This window comes from Anser cygnoides, chromosome 1 (assembly GCF_040182565.1).
Source record: "Anser cygnoides isolate HZ-2024a breed goose chromosome 1, Taihu_goose_T2T_genome, whole genome shotgun sequence".
NCBI classification, from domain to species: Eukaryota; Metazoa; Chordata; class Aves; order Anseriformes; family Anatidae; genus Anser; species Anser cygnoides.
Window position 1 is genome coordinate 180,925,904 of NC_089873.1, and position 25,532 is coordinate 180,951,435.

Sequence of the window (25,532 nt, forward strand, 5' to 3'; positions counted from 1 at the left end):
AGATGTGCCACTGGAAATTCCAACCGGACACACAAAATAATTTCTTTCTAATGAGAGTCATGCAGCAGTGGCACAAGGGCCCAGAGAAGCTGCAGTATTGACATACTTAGAAAGTTTCAAAATTCAGTGGGACACAGTCCTAGGGGACCTCAACTAACTTAGATGCTAGCCCTTCCACTTCAATTATTCCATGAGATTTTGCACTTGGAAAATCATTTAGTACCTCTACAGGCAGGTCAATATAAACCTCCGGTCTCTCAGAATTAAGATGAAAAGATTCAAAAAAGCTTTAGATAGATATGTCTTACTGGAGGAAGTCCAAAGGGCCACAAAGATGACGAAAGAACTGGAGCATCATTGGTATGAGGAGAGGCTGAAAGAAGTGGGACTGTTCTACTTGGACAAGAGAAAGCTCAGGGGATCTTATCCATGTGGATAAATACCTGAGGCAGGTAAAGAAAATGGAGCCAGACTCTTCTCAGTGGTACCCAGGAACAGGGCAAGAGGCAGTGAGCACAGACTGAAATACAGGGAATTCTATCTCAACATAAAAACAAACAAAAAACAACAAAACCTACACATTTTTACTGTTAGGGTCGTTGAACACTGGCATGGTTGCCTATAGAAGCTGTGGCATCTCCGTCCTTGGAGATATTCAAAACCTGATGGGACGCAGCCCTGAGCAACCTGCTCTGGTTAAGCCTGCTTTGAGGAGGAGGGCTGGATCAGATGTCCCCAGAGGTGCTTACCTTCAACCTTCCTGTGATTTTTATATATTAGACAACATGACTGTGAAGATTCTATGTTTATAACAAATTTTGAAATAGGAATATATAAAACCTCCTGTTTCCTGTGTCTAGCATGAACTCTTACAGGAAATTTCTTAGTTCCTTTTTGACTTGCTTCCCCCCTTTTCCCAGCCACTTTTATGGTCAAGAGAGAACTAAAGGACCCCCAAATTATGTGTCAGTTCCTGTGATCCTACAAAAATTCCTTCGTTTTTCCCCTCTCCAGAAAGTAGTGTGAGGTTCAGCCTGGGAAGGCTGACATCTGGACTCCAGAGAGATTTCCCATCAGCAGGATTCCCAGAGATGTGGACAACATAATAACAGAGAAACTTTCACAGTCCACTTCTTCCCTTCATAGCCACGTAGCTTCCTGCCTCCCCCTTGCTGCTGCAGCAAGTGTTCACACAGAAAAACAGCATTTGGAGAGGAATGTAAGTTTAAGTAAACATATAGCTGCAAATTCAAGGTCAGGAGAGTGTTCGCAGCCACCTCTCCATCCTCTCCCACAAAGTGCTTCATGCACCAGGAAAAATCAGGGCAAGATTGCACATGCCTGAGTGAGTAGATTATGATAGGAAATGCTGGCTTATCTTCTGCTTTACAGCAACACACATTACAAATTGTCTGGCAGCTACTCACTCATTCACTCTCTCTGTAAATAACTATTCAATAAAATCTGATAGAGCCGTGCAAGGCACCAAAGCCTCTCTGTGATTTCCTCCATGCAACCGCCAGGCTGGAAAATCAGTGAGTCTCAAGGGCAAACTGCACGTGTAGGTGGGGAAAGGAGAGGCTGGTGGGTCCTCCTGAAGAACTGCTGTTTCGGTCAAGTAAATTTGTCTCCTAGCTTGATGTACATGCTTCGTTATTATTATTATGTTCCCTTAGGTGACTGGTTTGTCTGCGTTGCTGACACAGAGACCAGGTCTGCATCTCCAGGAATGAGACAGGAATGACAAGAGGTCAGGGCTGCACAGCAGGAAGGATGTGTGGCTTTCTCTCCCCAAACCTTGGCTCCACTCCAGACCTGCCAGAGCATCTCTCCCAATCTCTGGGAATGCTGGCGCCCCAGAGACTGTGAGAGAAACCCGTGCCTGTTTGCTGCTCTCAGACAGAGCAGTCATTTGTCCCAAAGCCCAGAGCCTTGGGCAATCTCTGGTGTATTTGGTTGTATTAGAGAATGTGTTAATTATGGTAATAATACAACTAATATGGCTTAGAGAAGCGAGTCTCAAATGGTGCTTACGATTTCCTGCTTTTCCTTTGTATGCTGCCTAAACAAGCGGTTGATTAGAAATCAGCAGAAATTTAGGTATTTATGTATTTAATTTTTGTTAAGTGGCCATTTACATTTCATGTGTCTGCAATTTTTTCTCTCTTGCACAGATCAATTTTCTCTACCTGGAAAAGGGGAATAAGGTAATTTGACACCTGCAATTTTCTGTGTTTACTGCAGCTTTTCAGATTGTGTCATAATTATACATATTTTCTAATTATGAAATCAAAATTTGGAAGAAGGCCTCTTATGATAGGGTAGAAAAACAACTGGATGTCCTAAGTTGTCTTTCTGTCACTCTTAGAAACAATAATAGAGTTGTTCCCTCCGTCCTAAATCACTGTTCTGTGCTGTTGACCTGAAGGTGACATCTACTGTCTTTTCTGCCCATGAACCTCACCTTCAAGAAACAATTTTTTTGTCAAATTTTTTCTCACTTTTCCACTCTCATCTACTTTCCGACATAGCCAGAGGAGGAGACAGAAGACAGTTATTACAGTTATTGCAGCGAGAAAGCAATTGTGTCTGTAGTCACTGGGAGCAAACACAAAGCCCCACTGCACTCGACAAAGCAAGATTAAGAACAGATCTCGTCCTGGAAAATTAAGCATTGCCATCATGATCTCTTATGCTTCCTTGTCTGAGTGAGGGACTTGGAAAGCATGCTCTTGACACAATGTTTCTTGGTGGTTGAAAGGGTAAGGACTGACAAGGAACTACAGTAGTTTAGAATTAATGTCCACGCAGTGCCAGGGTGTGAAGAGATGCTAAGAATGAGAAAAAGAGCAATTCAGACTCTCAGGAAAGGATAACTCCCTCAGCAGAACAATATATTTCTTAACCACTGACATCCATTGACCTCCTTCCTTTTAGCCTATAAATCTTGCCAACTATCCTGACCCATAGAGACCTTTAATGGAAATACAGTAATTTAATTCAGACGTAATCCATTCTTTAATGATAGAGCATGCAGAAAAAGCTTACATGGGCTTCCCTGTACATGTAATTAGTAGATCAGAAGAATAAAACAATTAATTTCTCTCTGACCAGTTCAAGGAGATAAATGTTTGTTTAATCCAAATTAAAATGTTCCTTTTCTTTTTTTTTTTTAATTTTGTTCGTTCTTCCAGCCCAAACAATGGCACGTGATTACAGCTGAGCAAGAACCAGTATTCATATCCCACAAATGCTAATTAAAAGAGAAACAAAAGAAATTGCAGTGGGGCGAAATTACTGATTTCAGTTTTTGAAGACTTCTGTGAGGAAACAGTAACAACTACCCTTGCCACAATAGCAGCAGGTAGTCTGGAGCTTTGGGAACTCAAGGAAAACCATGGGAAAATAAGCATTGAAGTCTGCAACCTGCCATTTGCCATCACACATCTCCAGTGAACCCCTCAGCACAAATCAGCCAGAGTTGCCGGTACAGGCATTTACTTGCAGGTTGTGAGCAGAAAAGTCCATCCTGGATTAGACAGATCTTTTCACAGTGGAAATTGTATGGCAGCTGCTGTGTTTTCCTGTCTTCTTTTCTTTTCCTCTGAGGAGAACATCTTTTTCTACCAAATGCAGAGATGAACGCAACTCCATACTGGCCAAGAGGACCAGGCAGCTGTGATTACATGGCACAGTTCAAGACCTTTCCCTTCACTGGACAGTGCTGATTGGGATGCAGAGAGAGTGTCCTTCTGGAGCCTGGTGAATGTATGTTACAACTGATGACAACGAGGATTTTCTCTGATGAGAAACTCATTCCCGCACACTGCCCAGTTCTAAAAGTGACCTCTAAACGCTAAGAGATAAAACAGTGTCTTTGGGAGCTACAGTCTCTTCACCTCACATGAATCTTAAATTTGTTCTTCTTGCAGGAAAAAGAAAAGATTAAAAAAAAAAAATCCATATTGGTAATTTAAAGTATCATGTCAGGAATCTGTGCCACACATTCCTGGGATTTTGGAATTGGTGCGAATGACAGGGAAGGGGTGAGACTGAAACTGATTTTAAAGGCAGTGCATTGTTTAAAAAACATTAGCACGAAGCAAGTGTGAATGCAAAACAGCTCAGACCAAGCTGCACATGGAAAGAGAAATGCAAAGAAATATCTTCTAGCCATTTTGAGCAGCAGTTGACAGGTAAGATTTCCTGTAAAAGGGATGACAACATTGACCTTTAGAAAATTATCACCAGATAGCAGAGAAAAGCTTTCCTCTGTTTTTCCTGGGGGACGATGAGCTGCACACAGACAGGATGCCAAAACAAGACAAAAAGCTGGAGGTATTTTTAAGTGTGCTGGGGAGCTACATACACCCTGAGATGATCAGCTCTGAAATAAAGCTCTAGGAACACAGAAGTAACACACTCATGAAATGTACTGATTATTACAAACACCAGCACTCTCTGCAGAGCCCTGCCTACAGATAGGGCTCCATTAATTCATGTTAATGGAGTCGCCTCTCTCCAAAGGTGATTTTCGGGCAGACTGACAAATTAAAGTGGAGATTTGTCCCCTGACACCAGAAACCTTTAGCTGCATGCACACACAAAAAGCAGGAGAGAAGCATCCTAAAATTACAACCAGTAGCAACCTCTTGTAACAATAAGCAGGCAGGCATATGGATTTCAGGAGAAATTATATTAATTACTTGTACATATTCTACTTTACAGATGAATTAATGTTTCCCTTTTATGCTTTCTGTAGCTCTAGCAATCCTCATGGCCATTAAAACACAGACACTAAACATCACCCAAACATCCCACGTCAGCAGAGAATGACAAAGTCTCATCTCAGGCAGGGATGGCACAAAGGACTTCTGACATCTGACTACCTGACTACTGAAAGGAAAGAAGTTCTGAAAAGTATTCTCATTTATCTGCTTTGCCCCTTTTCTTTGTAGGTATCTTTTAACGAGTAAGAATTCTTTTTTTTTTTTTTTTTTTCTCCTCTTTTTGACGAGAGGCTTGTCTAAACCTGCCCTTTACAGAAGCATGGCAGAAACTAGTAGCTATGTGCGCTGGTACCAGTGACCCCTTGTGGAAGCAGATTATCTTCTCTTGGTTCATAAATCTACTTGTCAACCCTACCTGGAGAGCAGACAACTCATCAGTATGGATTACTGAAACCACTTGCTGGAGAAATAAAGCTACAGCAAGATAGATTAAAAAATAAAACAAAGATCCCCCTTGGGATGTGACAATTCCTTTACCCCAGGCATAGAAAAAAATACAACCTTGAAATGGGGAAAAGTGATCTGCAGAACCAGATGCTGAGAAGAGATATGCAGGAAAATGGCAAAGGAGCTTCAGCGACAATGCTTGATCCAATCTGGTTCAGAGCACAGGTTTACTTTATGGCTCATATTTATCACAGCCAACAATGCTGAAACTGTACATTTCAAGGTTGCATCTATATTTCAATTTATAAATCCCTATGGTTAGGGGATTTTAAATTCTGCCATAAAATCTTGGCCAATGTGACCACGGGCCAAGGGCATTTTTCTCCTGTTAATGCAATAACAAAACATTTTGCTTGTGGCATTGGTGACTCATGGGTGGATTCAAAAAACAACTCAGGAAAAAAAAATTAATCAAGGAGTGGTTTCCAATGTAATCTACAAATTTGAAACTGTTTGTCCAAATGCTTGTTAGTAAAAAACAACTTTGATCCGTACTATGGTGCAGTAACTAGCAACAGAAGTTATTTAAATAGGTTAAAAGCACATTTATTGTAGCACTTTTTCCTGTTCCTGCATACCAAGTTTTTGAAATTCCAGCTCATAATGCATAGCTCTGTAGTCCTTTAATGGAGAAATTCATCTAGCCCTGCTCAGCTAGAAGGGCAATGGCCAGTTAAGGAAGCAACTCCTCAGGAAGGACAAAAGATTTATAAAGAAAAAGGATGGTCTGGCTATGCAGTCTGGGCACATCCAGCCGGCTCTTTCTGTCCATCTCAGACAGTTGTTATTTTCCCAGCAGTATATGTGCAGATACATAAAAATGAAATTTTTAGTGTATTAATTAACCAAGAATGGCTAAATATATAGCTCCAGGGCTGTATGTGCTAACTCAGCACAAATCCAATGCCTTTCATAGGCCTGTTAACTTACCTCAGCCAACATTACAGCCTGTACAACTACAGACAATCTCAAATTTCCTGACCTTTTCAGTCTGTGTGATAATGTTAACATAAACTTAAAGGAACTGTCATTTCTCTTTCTGAAAACCCTTTTTCTCTTTAGATTGCAGGATCCTGAATCACAGGGAAAAGAAGGCAGATTTCTCAATTGCCTATAAGAAAATGAAACCTGAGGCCAGCCTGATGTATGCAGGGACATCTTCTACTATATCTGAAGGGAAGCATTTAGTTCCAAGGGCTGATAAATTACAAGTTTGGGTTAATAAAATTAAAGCATTGTTTTTTACCTATATTCTTCTTCTTAAATTTCAAGAAAGGAAGGAATGAAAAGGAAGGAAGGAAGGAAGGAAGGAAGGAAGGAAGGAAGGAAGGAAGGAAGGAAGGAAGGAAGGAAGGCTTAGAAAATTAATTAATCCTCTTTAAAAGGATTCTCTTAAATAAATATTAGTAATAAATAGTTCTCCACATCTATGGCATCATTGTCCATGACTTCAGGAGCTTCCTAAAACCAACAGACTAATGCCTGCATTTAGTTTGTATGGTGGACAGTAATAATTTTTCCTCGTTTTGCAGAACTGAAATACACTGAAATGTTATGCTGCTTGCAAGGAAACATGTCAAAACCACAAATTGAAAAATGCAACTAAATGCTGCTGAGCTCCACCAACTCATGCTTACATGTTATCACTATCTCCACAAAAGTGTTAAAAACACCTACTCCTAGATGATAGTCTTAAATGATTGGTGATCATGCAGGGAGAGGAGACATAAATAGACCTCATTAGAAAAAGTTAAGGTAAGAATTAGTTGTGCATTGGTGGCCATGGTACCAGCCCAATGTGTGTTCTTGATCCAGAGCAAAAATAAACTAAAATATTTCACTGTTTCACTGAGGAATCAGCTGCCCCAAATTACTTTACTGAGTTTTACATGAACTCATTTCATTTATCAGGGGTAACGGTACACGTCATATCTTACCCTGTAAACATGTTTGTAGAAATATGTTCAGCAATGGTAATTGTTTACCACTATACCAACGTAAATGCAGTCTTGTAGGTTGTTTCTTTAAATATATATATATATTTTAAAAAAAAAAGAAGAAAAAAAAACAAATTAAACAAAAACCAATTCATTGGAACAGCTCCCTTAGCATAATTTTATCACCTTTATTCAATCCCATTTTTAAGCTATTGACCTTAAATTCAGATCAACCCCAAAATAAAAGGCCTCTGACAGAGATGTTTGTACTGCATTTCACAAAAAGGAAAGAACATATAAGCCAACAATGGCAAAACAGAGCTCAACAGGATGTCCTTGCTTTGAAAATTTCATCCCTAATGTGCATCGATGCACTTTTATCTACAGTCATCTTTTTTAAGGGATTCAATCTTAAAAAACCTTCCTCTTACAAGCATCCTGACTAGTTCATTGGAAAAGCCCGTGAATATAAAGATATCTTATGAGCAGAGGCTGGAAGATAGGGCATTTATATATTACGAGCTCGGTCTATAAGCACAGCAGTAGACGTCTGATTTACCTCAGCTCCTACACTAATACTAGCCAAATAACACAACCAGATAAGTGAGGGGAATGATACTTACACACCAGTTTATCTCAGATTTTCTCCTGCTAAGGCCTAGTCTGGACAGCTTGCCTCACATCTAGCTGTGCCTTGCACCAGGAACCACCCTGTGATGTGAACAGGACAGCTTGTGAATGGAGGCACAACACCACCCAAGCAAGGCTATCAGCAATCAGCTCCACCTGGGAGCACTGAGCGTCCTTCCTGACAGCCACCATGTCAGAGATTAGGGCCAGCGAGTAATGCATTAAAGCCAGCACCGGCAGCCCTCCGGCCAAATGTACTATGTCCTGCCTAAAAGCCTTCATGGCTGCCTAAGACCATTTAAAATAAAAGAAGTAAGCATAACAAGCACTTTTTCCTTTACAAGGGAAAGCAAGTAATCTCTCCAGGTCAATTCTGAATGACTGAGAACAATCTCATTTTACCTGAACGCATGCAGCACCTCCAGACTTCCCTGTGGTTCTCTCCCCATTACTTACAGCATATAAAAAGGGCAATTTAACTGAAGGAATTTATATTTGGGGCTTTTTTCAGCACTGTTTCCAGAAAATAGCAGATGTTGGTTAATGATCTTTAGACATTAGATCATAAACCACAGTCATTTCAAACACTGCAATCTCAGTGATTATTTGTATATCATTAAGCAAAATCCTCAGAGCAAGCTCAGTATATTTCCTTATTGTTTCATTTAAATACAAGAATATCAGATGACTTTTTATTTTGTATTTTCCAATTCACAGGATATTGACAGGTTCTTCCTTTCCTTCATTCCCTCTTTTCAGCTAAGATACATGTAAGCACAGTGTCATTACCAAGTGCAACGTTTCTTCAGATTCACACCACCTGACACAAAGCAGGTGACATCTGCCCTCACTGAGACACTGGACGAGCATTAAAACCAAATCTTACAAGCTTCCTTCTTCACAGAGCCACACTGTGCACTGGTCCCAGTGAAGTGAATGATCTCCTTTAAACTCCAGAAATAGAATCTGATTGTTCATATGAAAGCAAAGATAGATGGGTCGGAGTTAAACTGGTAAGGGTACACCTGAGGGAGGCTGGCCACACCGTGATGGCACGTCAGGCTCGCTTAGGGATGCCCACCAGCTATCCATCTTCCCACACTCGCCTGCACACAACTCTTCACAGCTGGGCTTGGGCTAGCGGGGAGCAGCACAGGCAGGCAGCGGGAAGATGCAGCAGGCTCACACAGACCCCCCCATCCAGCATGAGCAGGGAAGCAGAACTGCCTCGCAGGGTAGAAATGTCTGGTCTAACCACTGCTGGTTTACTCTATTTAGTATCATACCAGTTGTCTGTGTTTTGAAATGCATAGGATCTATGTATATGCAATGTATAGATGGAGATAGGAAATCTTACATGCCTGCATATCTATCTGTATATGTCTCTATATGGATAGATATCTGTTTTTGCTAACAGATAATAACACTATGTGCTAAATACTACAATATACCTATTAACACACATATAAAGTAAGATTCTATCTAATAACATTAACACATTCAGTTTTATCTAACTATCTGTTGGAAACATTATCTAGGCTTCTGATTCATTAGAACCACACATAAAAAAATTAATTACATAATATATGCTGAGAGATGCCTAGATACGTGACAGATAAATTAGTTTCATTTGAACACATGTAGTGTATGAAAGAAAGTAATTCAATAAACGTTGCGGCTCTCATTCTGCAAGAGCATATGTGAGTCCCAGGGAGTTCAGTAGTAATAACTCAAATTATTCATGGGCAAAAGTGTTTGCAGATCAAGGCTATATATACAATTTGGTTGTTACATTATGCTAATTTTGGATCTACTATTTCACCATAAAATCTGACAAGGCAGAGTCATTTATGAGACATAAATACAGGGAACTGAATTATAGAGAGTTCTCTACATACATAACAAGATCAATTATTAATTAACATTTGGAGATGAAGATACGTTGCCTTACAGGAATTATTTCAGGGCATCTATTGACAACACTGACCACAGAGTAGGCTCCTTTCTGTTTCTTCTGTATTGGCCTCCACGATAGAAACCCAACACCCCAGGAAGCGTTGTGCCCTGGGTAGTGTGTGCCACACAACCCAACCATTTGCAGTTTTTTGTAAAAAGGACCCCAAGGAGCCCTGCTCTCACAGCACGATATACATCACACTGCTTCCGCCACATTCACATCGGTCTTCTTTTCCCCTTTTCAAAGGTTGCTCTGATCCATTCTTCCCACAGATCCCTGGTAGGTAGCTGGAACAAGGCAAGACCACGCATCACACAGGCCTGCTTAAAGTAAGATAATATCTCATCACCTGACTGCTACTGCCATTCAGGTAGAGAATTACCTCTCTGTCCACGAGGACCTGTTTTATTGTAGTTAGTAGTGCTCTGCTGGCATTAATGGAGCCATACAGATTTACGTCTGCGAGGGCCCATCTTGTACGCTCGTGGACCTCTGCTAAGCTCTCTTAAATACTCTAAAAAAAATGGGATCTAATCTAAGCACATTATCTAGGACTCCTCAGCAGCCTCTTTTCCCCTTTGGGGACTTCCAGATGGTACTTGTTCCCCTGTAACACATCATCATGGGTTCCTCTGACTGAAATGTGGACACCTCCCTCTGAGCTGGTCACTCCTAGCACCTTTCAGTGTTAACAGAGAGAAACACTTCTGGGGTGCAATCTGATTTATTTTGCATGTCAGTTCAGAGCTGAGATGATTTCTGCCCTAGAAATGCCTATTTCTCTCCACACAGGATGACTAGCTCTCACGTGGATGACAAAAGTCATCTCACTATTGTGACAGTTTCATTAGCCGCAGTGCTTACTCTGAGCAAAATAAAACACAAGTACCAAGTGCTAACTAAAAATAAATTTCAAACAAACTAATACTTGCAAAATTAGAGATAAATATCTTAACCCAAGGCAGCATTCATACTTTCCTCCTCTGTGCTTTCTGGACAGAGTTTTGGGAGATCATGTTGTTACACAAGAGCATAGACATTTCTGAACAGAATCAAAACTTGCTCTGTATCCTGTCTTCAACAATCTTCACTAGAGCAAAAAAAAAACAGACACCAAAGCCACCCACCAAAAAAGAAAAAAAAAAAAAGAAAGAAAGAAAAAAAAAAAAAAGACGCAATTTCTGATAATTTTCAGGCAGACTTTCTGACCCCTAAATAATCAGAAATTTGCTGAAACCATAAAGCTTAATATTACTCTACTAAGTTGTTTTTATTAACTATTATAAAGCTGGAACAGTGATGTATGGAAACCTCAACCTTATCTGAATCTAGACAGTTAAGATACTGACTAAGCAACACTTTGAGGCATGGAGGTCCCCAGTCTTAAGAAGAATTTCCTTTAAATTAGCATTAAATAAATGACTCAGGTTTGCCATACCCCATTGTGAGAAACTGTGCTGAATTAGAGGAAGGGAAATAAAGACAGGATGAAGGGACACTGTTTTCTGTAATGCTGCATCCATAACCTTAAGCACCCCTTTGGAGATGCAGGTGATCTGGTCTGCAGTTGGTCAGGGCATCTCCACTTACATTTGGCTGCATTTTGGTGAACTAAACTGTGTTCCTTAAAAGCCTTGTCCCATATTCTTCATGCAGCTGTCCTTTATTCCCTTTCAGCTTTTGTGGCTACCATAGGAATAATGCACTTTTCAAGGTGGGTAATAAAAGAAAGAGGGGGTTAGGAGAGACAAAGAACACAGTGGAAAATACCAATAAAATGTAAACATAAATGCCACTAATTAATCACAGGTACAGCATATAACTCTACATAGTAATTCCCCAAAAGACAGTCCTAATCAATAATACATACATAACTCCTCCACATTTGCTAATTTGTTTTTGACCACTATAGAACCACTCCCTAATTTCCAAGTGCTGTCCAATGACTCTTTGTATTATGTAAAGCACGTGATTTGGACATGTTGACTTCTCTAATTAGTCTATAAATACTTGACTTTTACCCACTGCTTTGGTAAGTGTGATAATTGCTGGGGAAAGGCCAAAACATTTATGGTCAATCAGATGATGAGAAAAGGAATATGGCCCTTTCAGTGAGTAAAATGTAAGGCATTATGTGGCAAGGCAGAAGCTATTAGCAGGATCAATATTTCTCCTAGTACCTTAATAAATCATTATATCAAAGAACAGTTGCAGGATGAAGAAAACCTCATTCTACCAACGAGGATGCTTCCAAATCAGGAAATAAAACATCATTTAAATTACAAAGACCTAATTGGTGTACAAAGGCAAATGGCAAGCATAGAATACAGCCCTGTGATGCTAGGCATGTAAGCGTTTTGAATCATTAGTGAAGGAAGAAAAGGAGAAAGACAAAGAAACAGCTACACTAAGAGCTACACAGGCATAATTTGCAAATTGTAAATATGCATGAACCCACCACACTGTAACTGACTGATGACACCACGTTTGGTGTAGATATCACAGGTGGCTGAACCAGAGGAACACCTGGAAAACAGGATGGCCTTTGGTATCTTTACTATTGTACTGAAAAGAATCCACTTGCTGTTATTTGCAATGAGGCTTCTTTCTCCTCTTCTCTTTAGCTAGCTGTAGGGTTATAAGAATAAGCTAATATTTGTAAAAATAAGAGTAAGGGGAGGGAAATATTCTACAGGCTGTTTTGAAGCAGGGAAACATATTCTCAGCAGACACTGCATATCACTGCATACTCGATACAGCTGTAATCACACATATCTGTAAGGCTTTCTTGGCCACAAGGCAGAGAAGGAAGCTCTAAGTAGAGCTAATTGGAGTTCTGTCCAAGTAAGGAGGGACCATGATCATGTACATGTTCTACACAGTAGGTAACCCTCCCAGCATATATATATGGCTGTGAGAAGAAGATAAGGGATGGCAAATGACTTCATCTGATGTAGCCAACCTACATGTTGCTATGGAGCACAGTAGCGTTCCGCTACCATTTTCAGAAATACCGACTCACAGCACTTTTGATTTATTGTGTTACCTCTCAATCTAATAGAGAAATGATGAAACCTACAAGGGACAGAGTCACTAGAGTAATAACTTGACGAGTTCACACTAGGGGCAAAATGTAATCTACTGTTGCAACCAGTATTCTGGTTTATTCTTTGTGTGGTGACTACTATGGATTTAGTTCTTTACTGTAGAGTTATTATAGAAAAGCACATGCTTCTTGGTTGTTTAGTCACTACTCGTGATCTCTGTCACAGCCTTGGAAGCTTGTTCCTAATTTATTCAGAGGCAACAATTTCTTTGTGGATGTCAAAGTGGGTACTCTCTGGTTCTTTAGTTCATATTTCATACTCTTCTAATTTCATACAGCTGACACTTTAGAAGGTCAACTGTCATCTGGCTGGAAAGCTGACACCTCGAGAAAGTAAACAATGCCTGCAAAGGAGGGAAGAAGGAGCATCCTGTTGCTACGTGATAGCTCTTCTCCCCACTCTGAGACGGCAGAGATGCTACTCGCCTGTCAAAATTCCCTGCTAAGGCAGAATTTTGGCCATATGGCAATTGACCTTAAGTGCTGGCCATATGCGTTTCCACCATATGTCTGGATCTTTGAATTAAATGCATACACATAAATGAACAATGTCCAAATGTTTCATGCTCTGAACTCTCTATATGGATGTATTTATTTTCTCAAACTGTAATTTATTCCAAAAAGTAAAGCAGATCAGCCTCTCCATAAGTTACGCCTTGAATCAGTTTGTTGGCTGGTCCTTCTGTTGTAGAAAACACATCAATCCTGCTTTACAGAGCATAACATGCCAACTTCAGCTGTAAAGAAACCTGTAGTTTATATACTTAACTGCCTGTAGGCCTCCCAAGGGTTCTTCCTATTTTCCTGTAGAGATTATGCATTCTTCCCCTCATCTGATACCCACTAGCACATATCAACATATCTCTGCTACTATCCCTGATCTAGTTTAAAAAGAAATTGGAAATACCCTTTTTTGCCTGAATCCCAAAGTATTACTTTTGCTTGGCATATATCAGCTTTGTAGACTGTAAACCAGTTGGGGCAGGGACTACTCCTATTTACTTATGTGTTTAATGGCCTAAAGGCATTATTGACTTTATTAGTCAAATTATAAGCAGCAGATGGGATCATTGCGAGCATGACCCAAACTTTAGTGATCATGTTCAGCGTGATCACAGGGGGAAGGCTAATAGAGGAAGTGCGCCCTTTCAATTCTATTATCATAAACATCTTTTATTTCGGTACGATAAAAAGAAGCACTGACTCTTCTAACAAATAACCAAGAGCTATTGGGATGCTAGTAAATAGATTCAGCAAAGATTCAAGATTTTCTTATTCTAGTCAGCCTGAACAATTAATTAACAGCCTTCTTGTTTGTCATTAATTTCGGTTGCCATAGTAGCCTCTTTAAATGGTTTCTAACAAACAAGGAAGATTTATCTTTCTTACACTCAATCGATCAAAAACAAATGATTTCACATTCATTTTTGTTTCACTATGACAGTAAAGCACAGTGAATCATTACAATAGGGCCTTCTGAGAAGGATAAGGTGTCAGTTTAAAACCATAGACATCTTAAAAAGCAGACCCAGGGATTAAAAGGGAAGGGCCACTTGTATGCAAACAAAAATACTGGCTCCAAAAGGAATTTAAAAAAAAATGACAACAATCAATAAATAATACATATTAAAGAGGTTCTAGATTATTTTTTTTTTTACTCCAATTAATCCAATTTTGCTAGGATATAAATACTTCCACGCAGTGTTTTTTTGCTCAGAATTCACAGCTGGTGAGACATGAAGAAGGAAAAACATCGTAAAAGAATTTCCCAATGAAGAGAGTTAAAATGAATTACTTGAAACAGAGGAATTTTTCATCCACTTTAGGTTGCTTGGATCATAAAGAGAACAGCAGCCCACAAGGGAGATGGGAGGGGGAGGCGCATGCCTGTAAACTAAATGCAGAAGTTCTGGGCATCATCATGTGCTAAGGTTTTCGACATATTTAGAGAACTACAGGCTGCAACCTGCAAATTGGATCAATATCTTTCTTGCCTGATAAATTCCAAGAGAGAGATAACAGGCCCATTATTGGAAAAGATTGTTGTTGCCTTTCTTCTAGAGGACAAGGTGACAGATTCTCTTAAGGCAGTGACTGCTCTTCGCTTCTTCACAAAACCATGCTTTGAAGATCAGTCATTCCAAACATTGCTCCATCTATACTGTGTCTCTGTTGGAAGGGGGAGCAGGGAAGAGCTAGAGCATGGCAATATAGCCAGATTACTCAGACTTCCTTCATTAAGGAGCTAATAACAAACCCAGGTACAAAATGCTGTAGACATATTTGTCACCTCCCTCCATCAAGAAATAAACATGAAGGTAATGGGACTTGTGCTCCTTGTTATATAGGTCATTTCCTACAGACATACCCAAATGCCTTTGAAGATTTTCTTGTGCTATTGATACTTAAGTCATTGACTTAGCTACATATCAAAGCACATTTAGACCTTACTGGGATCAAATGATTTTGCTTTTTCCCACACTTGAAAGAGCTGAAGGGCAGTATTTGGCCATTTCCCATACTGACTAAGGAATCTGAACACCAAAGTGCTTGGGAGTTCATGCAACCATGAAAACTATGCTGCCACAAATACAGAATGACATTAAGAACATGCAAAATTCTTGATTTTTAAGTAATTTTTTTCCCACAGTTAACACATTTACTTTATTTTTGTTCAGTTTTGTGCTGACAGGACAGTTTATCTCTTGGATCAGGAGTTTATAAGCTAGAAAACAAGATAAAACGTGTAGAAATAAGGGGAGTAGGGAGCAGGAATTTGCCTCTCTAACAGCACTGCATTGAGGGATACAAGGCCTTTGATGTTGGTGGGCAGACCAGGGGCTTGTTCCTGACATATTCCCCCTTCCACCACTTCCTCTCAGCTGCCTCTGTTCAAGCATGTGCCTGGCCATGCTCCAAAATGGAGTAATTTAAAAAATAAATTAAATTAAATTAAAAAAAAAAAAGGCTTGGATCCAGTTTAGAAGGAACCTGTTAGACTACTAAGCATGGCTGAAGGGAGGGTAATCTCTGGTGGTGAGTGTGAAAATGAGAGCTTGAAGGCGATATGCTCTGAGACCAGATCTTTATAGGATTTTGATATTCGAAGGAGTATCAAAATTTTGATACTCAAAGGAGTACCAAAATGCAGTCTAAGAGCAAAAAGCAGGTATGATTTTCATTCTTAGTAGTTATTTTCAACTGAACCTGTTTCTGTCTATCTATTAAACCTCTGGCGGCAGAGCTGGGGCAGTAGCAGGGGATGTTTAAAAATTTGAAGCCACTTTCAACCTGTGACAGCACATGGGATATAAGAAGGAGCTAGGAAAGTGAGGTGAGAGTTTTAGGGGACAAGGGACATTAATGCATTAAAAGAGTCTTCTCCACTGCTTACAAAGCTGTTTGTTTCTAGGGTTCTGTTGTGACTGTGCTTTTCCTGAGCAAATGCAGGATTTTTTTGCTTAAGGTTGGAGACAACTGGAAGCCACATATATTTTCTATCAGTGCTGAGGCCAAGTTAACTGCACTGAGTCAGAGCTAATAAACACTGCCAGTCATGGCAGTCTATTAGTTTGTATTCAGCATCATGCTAGCTGTGGTACACAGCTTCTGGTTGGCTTGGAAAATGGGCCAAGATAACTCCTATCTACCAGTAGAGAGCTGTGTAGACATTACCCTTATCTGAAGGTCTATGGACTCTCACTGACCACTTGAGTCCTAGTGATCTGAGTATAAACTAATCATTTCAAACTCTGGGGGAAATTTTGCAGAAAGAAATACAGAAGGAGGACTGGAGGAGAAAGGAATGGACTCTGGACTCAGGCCATAGACTGCTGAGTTACAGCTTTCTACTGGGAGTGCCAGGCAAAAACTTTGTAGCCTGAGCATATGCCTGGAAGGCCTGAGATTGCAGATCAAAATTTTGGTTTGGTTTAGACTCCATAGTCTGAAGAACATCACTATTCATTTGGTGGTTAGACTGTCAGCAGTCCAGTGAATGGTCAGTGCATACAGTGAAATATCTTCATAGAAGCAAACAAAATACTGCCAAAAAGCACACCCGCATAGACTTAGTTTTTCTATTATAACTTAAAGACCTTAAAATTGCATGTTGCTTTGGGCAATCAAACACTGACTTTTTCCAAAGGCCTGCCTGATGGCATTGCAAGCTGTCTGCTGGCCGTATGGCTCTCAAAAGGCACTTACCAACTGAAATCTAAATACACTTGAACCTACAGAAAGAAACTACAATGAAAAACAGAGGTGGCAAAATCAAAGATGCATATACGGAGGAAGGAAGAAGACTGACCATTAGAAAATCTGGAGGCAAAGGTCTCTAGCATTGAAGGGGTATGCTCCTGGTGGGGTTATAGAAAGATCAGAGGCTCAGAATGCTCAGACTACTGTGAATGTAGAGTTTATTGGGCTCAGATAGTGCATGTGATTGATTTCACTCAGATGCGAATGACAAGAGAACCTGACAGCAACTGGTCTGCAGAACTTTGGCCAGGATTTCTCAGAGTGCTGAATAGCTCACCAAGGGGAAAAATATATATATATATGTATATATTTGACAATGATTCTAGACTTCATGGCTGAAGATGTTTTGTCTTTAACCTAGTACTCTGTAATCATCTTTCCCTTCTCCCCTTTTTTATTTACCACCCCTAAAGGCTGCATGAAGAGGGAAGAATGAAATATAAGAGCACTTTGGATGTTTTCAGTGGAGTGAAAGAAACTGAGAAAAAAATGTGATTAACTACATAAGTGAATTGGTGGCCTTCAAACATTAAAAGAAGAACATTTTGGAGAAATTAAGTTTCCACTGAGAAAACCACATGACTTGTCAATTTTATGAACAAGTTGCCATGTTTTAGATTCAGCCCTCTCCTGGATTTAACATATAACCTTTCCTTTCAAGATCTCTGGTCCCTCTGAAATTTTTTTCTTTATTCTCTTTGGTGCTAGTTCCTAGTTATTAATTAGATCAACTCAATTTTACACTGAGAATGTAAGAATAGTGACATCTGTGTGTTATCTGTCAAGTACTGCCATAACTGTCTTCAATTGCTCTTGTAAATCCAGTGCCTCTGTGGAATCCCATGTTATGAAAATTGTATGCTGTCTTTGAAAGTCCTTTCTCTAGTCTGTGTAACACTGCAGTGTACTTTTGGAAGGGAGATGTAAAAGTGGAAAACCTTCATAAGAAAAATACTAAGTGCTATAGTAAGAATACCACTATTAGCAATAGCAAGAAGAAAGAGTTGGTTTGCTTATCAATGGGAGGAAAAGCTATTTGAAAGATCAGTTGTGATCAGAAAGCCAACACAGTTAACACTGGAGACAAAAGAGTAGAAATTCAGGTAATAGTAGGGAAAATAAGATTAGAGAGCACCGAAATAAATTAAAACTTTCAGATTGTCTGGGCCTTAAGAATTTCACATGAGAATATGTATATAACTAGCTGAGGAAATCTAGAGCTGTTGGCAACTATCTTTGAGAGGGGAGGAAACAGTCAACTCAGCAAACACCAAATGGGAAATAACCAAAGAGGTTTAGTCTTGCTAAGAAGGATCTGAGGTTATCCGGTGGATCTCAGGCTTAACCAGAGCCACTGTCATGTATTCATGAATGTCAGATTAGAAATATAGAGAAGAGTGTTATCTACAAGACACATAAGGGAATTCTGCTTTATTACTTCCCTTTAGAAAGACTTCAACAACAACCTTAGGTCCTGGGTTGGAAGCCACGTTTTAAGGAGGACATGACCAATTGACACTGAGTTACTCCACAAAACATGACAAAAATTGAAGGAGAAAAATGTTGTTTAATATAAAGAAGACAAGATTTGAAGGAAACATAACAAAAGACTTTGAAAATAGTCAAGGTGGCTACAAAGAAAAGATAATAATGAGAATAAACTGTTCACTGAAGATAGGACAGAAGCAACTTGCAGGTCAAGAAATAAGAAAAACAGTTTTCTAATGGTAAGAAAAATTAGGCCTTGGAATGAATGGCCCAGAGCAGAGGTACAGTGCTGGCCATCAGTGGAGACCCTGAGAAATGGGTCGGTCATCCATAGGTCTGCTGGGAAGAGCATTGGTACAGCTGATGTAGTTGTAGGATCCTCCAGGTATTTGCTAGTTTTCTATGATTTGAAAAAAAGAACTGTCTAGTTAGCTGGAGATATTTTTTATCATTATTATTATTATTTTTCCTTTTTTAAGTTTTAAGATATTTGGGAAAATAGAATGCTTTACCCTTTTCTTGGTTAATTTTTAATAATGTTCTGAAAGCTCAAAGTTAAAGAGTGCTTTGACCCAAGATTTTCTTTCATCTTTTTACTTTCATTTTTGCTGTTTGAGCAAACTGCCTGGTATTGCTTTCCTCTGATTCTTATAAAGCCTCTTGAACACAATATTCAGTGGTCTTTTTGTTTCTGAAATGTGGGATCGATGACTTTAAGTAGGAACACATTATTTCCTGAGCGGTTGCCTACAGCCATTATTGGATCATTTCTTCTATAGAGTCAACCAACTCATATTAATGCTGATGTGGATTACTTTAAGTTTTGCTTCTTGTTTTTCACTTGTGGCATCTAATAATCCATTTCTTTGCATTCCCTCTTCTCTGATGTGATGGTTGACTCTAGAAACCTGAGTCCATCTGGAGCATTATATCTGAGGACTTTCAGACCCAAAGTGTTATGTATGATATGCATTAGCCTAAAAAGAAAGCTGAAACTTTCTTATCAAATTCAAGGCTTTGCCTTACTGTTATTTATGATATTGATTGAACTTTGCTGGGTTTTGAGTTCTGAAGATAAACAGAAATTGCTCCTGAATTAAGCTGATGTCAGAGTTTCTGTGAGGCTGGAAAGAAGGAGATGAATAATCATCACAGACAGGTTCTAATGACAATAGCATTGCAAATATATTAATTGCAGAATCAAGCTCACCACCATTCTCCCTCATGTGCACAGAGCCAAAAAAATACTTGTAATGTTTACTGTTTGAACCGGTAGCCTTTCCGCATATTTTAGCTAAAAAGTAAGAGGGAAAGGACATACAAATGCCAGCATTGTGTCGGGCTGCAGTGGAAAAAAAAAAAAAATTAAAATTGTAACTGTTCATTGGCCACCTTAACACTTTTTTTTTTTTTTTTAAATATGTATAACAAGCTCTGCAGGTCACACTGCTTTTTCTGGAGACTTGGACAGTAGCAGTTGCAGTGGATTTCTCCTCTCAACTGGAGAAGATGTTTTAACTTCCTTTCAGAAGTGAAATCAATTCATATCTTTCAGTCTAAGGTAACAGACTCTCACTGGAGCTGGAGCTTTTGACTTTTATCTTGCTGTGACACCTGCTTTGGTCAAGGGGATTAGTGATTACTCCTCCTGGAAGGTGTCAATACTGATGATGAGCAGCTGTCCTCCCTCTTCTATTATTATTATTCATGATGTGTGATTGATTCTTCTGAGGACACTAGTGATAGAAAACTTAGCAGTTCTTTGCTTTCTGTCTTTTAAAGGGACCTGAATGGACAATTACTGTTTCTGAAATGTGCCATGGCCACCATTTTGCCTCATCTATTGTTCAAATATCTCTGTGTAGCCAGAATGTGGGCAATGAAAAGGTGCAAGATGTGTAGTTATCCATATGCTGAGAGCTATCAATTCCACACTTATTGTCTCTCAAACAATGTCATTCATTACCTAGTATCATACTGAGAAGAGAGAGAAGACATTGGCAGGGATTCCACCTAGACAAAGCTGAGGTAAGATATGGATTGGAGTCATTTTAGCTTAGGGTACATCTCCATCATTAGTTATCAAGCTTCTAAACGTTGGGCTTATTTTACATAATCTGTATCCATTTAACCGTCATACTGACAATATTCAGCTTAACATTGGTGCCTGAGTCAAGAAGTTGCAGTAGAGGGATGCAGATACACAGAAGGAAGAAATAAATCCTTAAAATGTTTTTGAATTGGGACCTATAGGTTCTGCAATTGCTTATTCTGAAAAACAAACAAATAAACAGAAAAATTAAATCAACTCCAATATACAGGCATTCTCTCAGTACTCAGCAGACTACTTACTATAAAGAAAGTGATGTTCAACTTTTCCCTCTCTTCACAAGAAATAAAACACCTAATGGGTTACAGTGGAGTAAAGAAATCATGATTTGGATTTTAGGAATACCCTCTAAGTGTAGTGTAGTTCTGGAGGAGACTGCATTTTCTTGATGGGAAATTTTCTTGATGGGAAGATTTTGATTTTTATTTTTTTAAAGAATAGGTTAGGCAAACATCTCTCAGATTATCTAGACATCTTGCTGGCAAATCAGGCAAATGAGCCAAATGATTTTCAGTGTCCCTACGGCACCCTTGACTGCTAGCATAAAAGATCACCCTTCTTTTTACATCATGCTACAGGAGTTAAGATCAGCAAAGATCATTACCTAATTGCCACTTGGAAACAAGATGATGGGCATGGGGGTGTGACATGTAATGAGACTTACTTCTTAGGGTAGTTTGCAGGAATCTCTCCACCATGTTCCTGTCCTTCTGGGATGTAGCTGTGATTAAACAACAGGGAGGGGTATTTCAGGGTGCTTCTGGGCTGTTCCTCTAACAGAGGAAGCACTTGCCACCATTCCTAAAAACTCCTTGGAAGTAACTTAAAACATAAAAAAAAACCGTGGAACATCTATTTGTTCTCTGGGTTGGTTGGTTTGTTTTCCAGGCATCCATATGAAATGCAGAAAGCCTGCTCTGGCCACAGCTCTTACTCAGGTGAGCAAATTGTAATTTTATTTTTTCTAATCATCACTTGCTCCTTATCTTGCTATAGGCAACAAAAGAACAAAGTTGGATAGTCACAGACTCTCTCATTCAAAAAGCAAAGTACATAACTGCATTTAAATCAGCTTGTACATACACCCCAAGATTTGAACACATTAATCTTTATAAACTCACAGTCTTGTTTTAATTTCTGTTCTAATAAAATTCAACTGTCCCTTCATGACAGCTTTGAGAGATTTACTTTCTCCATCCTCTTCATTTTATTCTGCCACATTTTCTCTGAGCTTCTAGCTTATAGATTTTCTCCAGCTAACAGGCTACTTGGCTTCCACCTGTTCAATAATTCAAATGCACATATGGCATATTTACAGGTAGCAACATACCCTTTCCTTTCTCCCTTTTCATAGCCAGGCAATTCTCACAGAAACTGCACAGAGGTAACACATGCCTGCTTGCCTCTGTGGTTCTGGCTTATGCATCAGCGTCTGCTCCCTCACTGCAGACCTCCATCCATGCCATCACCCTTGCAGCCTCGGGTGGGAAAGATGACCCGTGAGCAAAGCCTGGTGGCATCGAGGGCTTGGCCTCTCTGGCAGCATGGCTTTAAGGCAGGCATGAATATCTAATACAGTGGCAGCAGGGCTCTCCAGGTACACGTGCAGTGCTGGTAGGGAGATCAAAGGTATGGTTGCCATGCTTACATGCTCACATGGAAAAGTGCTCTCCCTAGGCTCTTCCCCTCCTTTCTCCCCGCCCCCACCATGACATTTGCCAGCTCGCTATTCTCATAGTTGTGAAAATGACCTGAAGAAGCAGCAAAACAATGGTGTGGCACTCAGTGCACCAATACCCCATCAAGAACCGGCCCCAGCTGACCGCAGGTTCGGGAGGCTGTGACACAAGGACATAGCCGAGGAGCACAGCCCAGGAGACAGGGACTTTCCATGCCACATTGCAGCCCATTTGCCTTCCGTGCTCTGAACTGTTTTCATTACCTTCATTTTTCTCTGTTTCCCCTAAAACCAAGACACGTGTTTCATCACTGGAGTGTCAAGGGCAAAGATTTGAGGAGACCCTGAGAGGCCTTGGGAAAAATGCATCATTTAGGGACCCCAACAGGTAAATTTAAGAAACTCCAGCAATAAATGAATGAGATTCCAACATAGCAAGGATAAGTAACAAAGATGTAGGGGAAAAGGAGGCTTCTCTGGAGAATGTATGAGGGATCATAGGCAGGAAATAAGAGAAATTTTAAGAAAACAAGAACTGTACAAGAAGAGAAGATACTTATGAGAAAAAAATAAAATAAAATAAAACAAAATTTGCAGCGGATGACATGGGATAAGTCGAAAAAGCTGACCAGGATTAAAGGAATTATTTGGCTAGACCAGTATCCTGTTTTCCTTCAATGCCAAGACCAGATGCTACAAAGAAGTGGTACAATAGATACCTACACAGCTGCAGAAGCAGCTTCACTCAGACCCCAGGGGGAGGACAGGTGAGCTCACCCTTCAGCCAGGCAAATGCCGTGTAATTGCTCTCTGACCGTGCAATATGAAAAATATATCTGCAATGGAAATCTTACTGATGTAAATATCTATTTGTTGAACAGGTTAAATGCAACACCTTTTGATAATACCTTGGGGCAATAGTTTCCAGGGAGAAATTACACCTTGTATCTCCTTTTCAGTAGCAATGTCTTGCCTTTCAGTTTAATTGGTTTTCCATTGCTTCTGAATTATAATAAAGGTATAGCATGGTAGTATACCATGTTTCGTGTCATGTAGTACATATATAATCTAATATGTACATATATCAAATTAATAACTTATTTTTCCTCTTTCTAAATGACACCATGGCAATTTGTATGTATATCTCAAAGCCATTATTTTTCAGAAATCAGACTTGTGAATAAGGAAACTTCTAAAATGTGTTTTAGACAAACTTGCCTAAACCTTCTTTGCAGAGCAGCTGTTGACTGCATTTGTATCAAATTCATCAGGCCCAATCACACTTTACTTTGGCAAACTTAGCAGGAGCTCTTGGAAGTTTTTGGTGAGCCGTGATTCAAACAGCACTCACAGACAAGCCTGGAAAGGAAGATTTTATAAAGCTGTTGCTGCTAGTAAAGGATTTACAACCCAAATGCCAACATGAGCAACAAGTTTTCTCCCTTTATCCTAAGCGTCTTTCAGTGCTTGTACTTTTTTTCTCCCTCCATCCCCAAAGAAAAACACAAATTTTGCCCTAAGGGACAACATGAATAAAGAAAGAAACTGCACATTCATAAAGCTTTAGAAAGACAGAGATCATTCAACGGCTGTGCAATTACTCTGAAAAGCTACTTATTTTTGAGCACAGAGCTTTCACTCAACAGAGGCCTGAGGCATCACGATCTGATCTGTATCTGCAGTATCTCAACCAGCCCGATCTAGGGCTTTTGCTCATTACAGAAGCTGTAGCCATGTGTGAGGTTTACATCTAGGTTCAAATAGTTTGTAAAGCATTTTGGAGCTGGGGTTGCATTAAAGTGTATTACCAACTGATAATAATTTCTGATAATGAATTAAAGGTAGTTTTGGATACCTGTCTTACCCTAAATCTACCTGGGTTTGTTTTTGTTTAAGGTTTACAAGCCACTTTCCCTACAGAATTCATACACACTAATGGAACGCTAAGTGACTGTGCAGAGGCAACAAGAAAAGCAATTATACCCACAGTGCTGTTAGGTAAACGAAGTGAACGAAATAGACCATACTCAAGCACGACTGTTTTTGAAAATTATTTAGGGCCAGATACAACTCTCACAAGCCCTTCGAGTGCTCTGACAGCAACTTTTCTACCTAGATAGAAGTTTTTTCCCATTGGTTTCTCTGACCAAATTTCTGTAAAAATGCTGTTCTGTACTACCTTTGAAAGCAGTAAGAAATCAAATTTTTCTCTGTTACATACCTGCATAGAAAAACATATTGAAATGCAGGGGAGTGTTTTCTACCCTCTAAATCATTGTGATCGTGGCCCACTATGCTTATAACACTATCATTCTGGCTGACAAGGACACAGCATTAGCTGGAGCCTCCTCAGCATCCCTTGCCATGTTGACACTACAGGAGTCAAGCTATTATTATTACGCTTTTTTTACAGCTTCTTAAATATCAACTTTTTTTTTAAATATATATTTTCTTAAACTTTCCCTGAACCTCTCTTCCTGATCTGAAAGCTCCAGCAATTCTGCTGACCCTTTGCTGACTGTGCCTCCAGAAATATCCACAGCAATTGCTGTGGGACAGCCACTCACATATTAGCAACCTGGGTGGGAGCCATCGATTGCAGTGCCTTTTAGTGTACTGCAGCTTCAACGCACATAGAAAGACATAGTGGTGAGGTGAAAATGACTTACAGGCCCAATTCCTTTCTGCAGTTCAACTCTATAAGCTGTAATAATTCACTTCAAAGGAAAGATGAATGGGTTACTCTACATTTATACAACGGTAACAGAATAGAGTTATATCCTAAATATTTTGCAAGAAACTAAAATCATTCTCTGTAACACTTGCTCCAGATTAAAATTAGACTTTCATTTCACTTGCATGCATTCGAGATGAAAGAAAAAAAAAAAAAAAAAGATAACAAATCAGCACAGGAATCCGCATGGTGAAATAGTCAGAACGCAGTAGGGGTTACAGACCTGTACAAAAGCAGGCGACTTCTCAGCGGCCCCATCACTGTATTTCCAAAGAAACGTTACGAATTCTCATGGCCAATCCTGCAAGAAGTAGAAAGAATAGTTAAACCTAGAGAGTTTCTAAAGGAAAAGAAAATAATATCAGCTGTCTCCTTGGATACGCAATGCTAAAAGC

At 39.6% G+C, this 25,532-nt stretch overlaps 1 protein-coding gene across 7 annotated transcripts in view; it reads right to left on the reverse strand.

Annotated features, from left to right (window-relative positions):
* ENOX1 (ecto-NOX disulfide-thiol exchanger 1) overlaps positions 1 to 25,532 on the reverse strand; it is a 364,265-nt gene that overhangs the window by 227,206 nt on the left and 111,527 nt on the right. For all 7 annotated transcript variants that reach the window (XM_048046941.2, XM_048046942.2, XM_048046938.2 and 4 more), the window contains one exon: positions 25,361 to 25,438. The gene's annotated coding sequence lies outside the window, so the exon portion shown is untranslated. The remainder of the gene's footprint in view (positions 1 to 25,360; positions 25,439 to 25,532) is intronic.